Here is a 5,041-nt window from a genome sequence, read left to right as displayed (position 1 = left end):
GTTCCCTTAACTTCTATAATTAGTTAACATTTTCACTTTCTGAAACGAAAACACAGCGCCGAGGTTAAATACCAACAACGGGGGACGTTAAATTACGTATCCAATATTTTTATTCTGACATTTGACCGTTTTAGTATAGATAACGAATCGGTAAAATAGTGAATGAAAGGGAAGTGGGTAAACTAAAACAAAGTTAAACAGCAGCAGCGTTTCTTTGGCTGCCTCGCATTTTGAATCCTGAGTTAAATCTTTTCATCCTGTCCCAGAAGCTACCCCGAGTCACAATTACCATATTTATAAGCGCATATTTCATTTTTTTAGACACCCAGCAAATGTTTTTAAAGCACATGAATAAATAAAAAAATAAATGAGGAGCTATTGACTACTGCGTGCAGAATTTTAAATAAAGCAGATAAGCTCCAGTACTGTGATAATTTTAATACTAAGGCAAAAGATCATTTTCCATACATTTTGTGTGACGTTTAAAACATATTATATTGCATCAAGATAATCTCGATTTACATTAAGTACTGTTCAGTATATGATACGTTTGGTAACAAGCTACACACTTTAAGACAACATGCAATTTAGTAATGCCCTCTGAATGAGTATACGGAAATCAAGTGGAGTGAAAATGTTACAATGAAATGGTGTGAATGGTATGTTAGATGCTATTTAGCTGTCTGGTTCAATTACTGCTTCAGTTTTGAAGTTCAAATTCATACAAGTCCCAGTAGATCTATTATAAGCCCCTATCATGTGGATGCGGTGTTATTCACGTTTAGGTTGCAAGGTTATTTTGTTTAACCAGGTGGGAACTCAAGATAACGAGGACAATCTAATTTGAAAAATTGTGACCGAGTGCATTAGTCTGCCTGTACGGTGCAATAATTGCTACGTGTAATTCCAAATGAGTCATTTTAGGGTTGTTTTTTCCACTTGGCAAATTTAGACAGTGACGCTGGCGCACATCGGCTTATACATTTGAATGACATCATGGTATTTTTAAGACGGCGCGTAGTATTAGTGCAGTGTCAACGATTCAGAGACAGAGTTTCTAGGAGGCACTTTCTTTATTAACAACTTTCACAGTCACGTCCAGCACACTCTCCACAGTAGCTCACCCTAGCCTGTACACAACACTGGCCGTCTAACACTGACGGTGCTGACTTAGATAGCCAACCACTATCTTGTAGCGCAACATCTAGCGGAGATGATTAGCGGCAACCTCGAGCCTCCCGCTCTCAGCTCCTTTTATGCTCCCAGCGCGGTCTGGCTCCACCCTGACCGCGCCTCCCTTCTTGAACCCGCTAGCAGGTTCCTCCCTCTGCCTACACCCGTGCTCACCCTCACCGGTGCGTGTACTGTCAGTCCACCAGAGTTGACACTGCTCTCCACCAGCCGGCACTACTAGTAGGATTCCTACACCCGCATTGTTAATCAGGGTGGCCACTGGAATCGAACCGTAAGCCTCTGCAACAACCGACAAATCTGCTACCGTTGGGTCGCGTTTCACAAATGACTCTGCACATTTCATCTGCGTGGTTATGCACGGGTGAACGCAGACGTTGGGATGAGTTTCCCACCATTTCTGGGCCAGTCCTCGTGTTTGCGCAAAGGCTCAGAGAATAGGATGAAATTGGAGCTTCTGGGATACCACTTCCAGGTGACTCATCTGTGGTTAATGGAATGAATGTTCCACCACTTTCAGATTACTTCTTTTATTGGCAGACAAGCGCGGACAGGAGGAAGAATCGAGACATGGATACTGTAATAGGATTTTCGGAGAATCGCTTCAGGTGCACTCAGGTATGGGCAGAGAAGACGTCTTCAGCCTGCCCTTGCACAAAATAGATGGCTGGAGGGAGTTCAAGCCCCCAGTAGGAGCAACAGAGAATTAAGAGTGGCCTCTTGCTGAGTAGACATTGACTGTGAGCTATGACAGATATAAAAAATGTACTACGTATATACATTCAAAAATAAAAATTTTGATATACTGTATGAACATTCGATTATATGATATGTGGGGAGGCTTTAATTCAGCAGTTGCTTGACCATGGCTGAGGATAATGATGATGAGATACTACAATATAAGAAGAGGCAACAATAACTCTCATATGGCATACAATTATAGCATGGTTACTCCCCTTTATCAAATGTCACCCTCAAGGATGCTGCAGTGCATTACAAAATTATGTAGCCAGACTAAACTCAAATTAGTGACACCCAAAGCAAATCTACTGAGGCCAGGACCCCATTACACTGCCCATGCAGGTGGTTACTATGGTCATGATAGCACCAGTGCCATATTCCTAAATGTCAAAACGTCATTATTATTCAATTATAAAAGGATCTTGATAAAATGCTTGTGAAAATTGATTTAACTATGTTTTACTATTTACACAGTACCATTTTCCCCGTACTATTCAATGCTGTCAGCCACATTTCATAATAAGAGACATTCTGGAACTCTCAAAGGTAGCTGTGCATTGCATTAACGGAAAGGGCCTGGCAGACTACACATGAATACCATAATGTCAATTCCAATGAGTCTTGTTCATTCACATTACAGTATTATGGATGGCATGCTGCTGTGATCTAATGGTTAATACACCAGACTTGCGTTCCAGAGGTCACCAGTTTAGATCTCCCAGTGCAAGTTTTTTAAACCTCCCCCCCCCACTGCCTTTATAAATGGTCACAGCTGCAAGGGGCGCCATGATGGCAAGCTTTTAACTACCTCACCTGGTATACAGGAGATCTTGGCTTCAATCCCGACCGCTACGCCGGTGGCATATTTGAAATGTACATGTTCTCTCTGTCTCGTGTGGATTTTATTTCCAGGTCCTCCGGTTATTCCCTCCACATTTAGAAAGATGCGTTTAGAGTATTTGGAAATTTCCACACGATAAGCCACTTCGTTGAGCTTTCATTTGTGGCCAGGACACTTCTGAAAAAGAGCCATATAGCGCAGTGGGCCTTACCTGGTAAAATAAAGTAAAAAAGTGTACAATTTAGTTAAATACTTTAAAATATTGCTAGGGTCAACTACAAGATCACTTTTCTTTGCCATGGTGCCTCTTCTTATGGTTGTCCATTGTATTTTTTTTCATTCTGGAACCCGATGTTACAGCTCATGGTAGAACAGCCGGAGTGCAACTCACAACCTCCTCTTCATACCAAGGACCAGGACCATCACTGCCGGGCATCTTTTCTCAATGGCAACCCCCTCCATCTGGAACACTATCTTCTGCACATTCGCAGCATTCAATCTCCACTTACTTTTAATAGACGCTTAAACGGCCACCTCTATCGCCTGGCTTTCAAGCAACACCGATCTGAGCTCCGCACCGCAAGTTTCACGGTCGTTTATGTCCGTTAAACATTGCTTGTTGTAAATTGCATTTTCAGACCAGTTCATCGATTGGCGGCTCATGTCGGTAATTCCATCTCTTCAGATGTCTACCAAACGTAAAAGAGTAGGCCAAATACCCTCGAGAGGAGCTCTCTATTGGACGCCCTTCTGCCAGCAGGGGCGTGAGCAAGCAATTTCAGGGCTTGCACCTTTATATTGCTTTAACTGTATGTGGTGGAAAACATTTTTTTTTTTGCCCAGTAAGGATTAACGAATGAAAGCCAAAGTGAAAATAGTAGCCATCGAGTATGTTTACACTGCGAAAGAATAGTTCCCAGACTGCAAGGTCCAACGTCAAGCCCATCATTTTGAGAATGAGAAAAAACATGCAATTGACACCTACACAAAATTTACTGAGACAGGCAATACACGGAATCTAATTTATACCTCGAGGTGACTGATCGCAACGGGAACCGAGACCATGGGGGACGGACGTTTTGGGAGGTTGAAGGATGCAACAAGACCTGGCTTTTTTGGTAACTTCTTCGCTGGAGGATGTTTCATATCTTGTTATCCCAAACACAATGAAGGAGCGCTCAAATGTCCAAACGTGTCCGTGTTCTGTATTTTCACAAAAAAAAGGGTAGGAAGTTGGAGGCGCCCGTGCCGAAAAATAAAATGTCTTTACGAATCCAAACAATTATGTTATAAAATGGTTTACGTGTAGTAGATACAGCATTCTCCGATTCCACACATTTACAGAGTAATACAGAACTGGGATGCTGCTATGGTGTCATGCTTTGTGCACTGGGCTTGCAATCCAGGGGTCGGTGGTTCGATTCGATCTCCCAGCCCAGCAGTTGAAACAAAGGGATTGTTTATTAAAAATAATAATCGCTGTGTCTCTGTCCCATCCAGCAGGTCGTGTGTGGTGGAGTTAAGTGTCGGCACTGCCCAACTCTTCCAAGGTGTCTCGTCAACATGGACGAGTAGGCCAAAGAATGCACTCAAGAGGGGTTATCTCGAGTTCAACCAGAGTGGAAACTCTTCCACCATCAATCGGCGTGAGTAAGAAATTTCAGGGCTGCAGATTCACCTTTTATCTCTAGATTACGAACAGTAATTGTAGCGATTACCGCCGTAGTACAATGCAATTCGGAGGAAACCTGCATGATCAGTGTTGTTGAGTACAGTAGAACTCTTATCCCGTGGCCGTATCAACTGCAAATCCTATTATTTCCAGGAGTTGGATAATTATTTTAGAAAACTCCGATTATACACGATCTTTTTTCTATTATCCACGGTTGTTTTTCCAGTCCTGCTTTGCAAAATGTTGTTTTTTTTGCAGATAAGAGGAGTTCATCGGGAAATTCATCTTATTATCTTCAAATATCCGCACAATTTAAAACCGATGAAGTAAAATTAATTTGAGGATAGTGTTCCGTATAATAGGATGTGTCGTGTTCGTCTGCCACACCACCACAGATAAGAGTTATCATGTGCTGTACTGCACTGCGTTGATATGCTCAGTTTTATTTATTTGTATTGTTATGCAGCGATCATCCGGGAAAAGTTCCCTGAAATTCAATAAATGACGAATTCATACGGTGTGCAAAGATTAGCATTGATTGCACATTGTCACTTGAAGTGAAGTGTAAAAGAGTAACTAATTAACAGACAACCACG

This window comes from Petromyzon marinus, chromosome 6, assembly GCF_048934315.1.
Source record: "Petromyzon marinus isolate PM22_M1 ecotype Great Lakes invasive population chromosome 6, UKy_Petmar_22M1.pri1.0, whole genome shotgun sequence".
Lineage (NCBI taxonomy): Eukaryota > Metazoa > Chordata > Hyperoartia > Petromyzontiformes > Petromyzontidae > Petromyzon > Petromyzon marinus.
The sequence above is the reverse complement of the archived record's forward strand: the minus strand, read 5'-3'. Positions refer to the sequence as shown.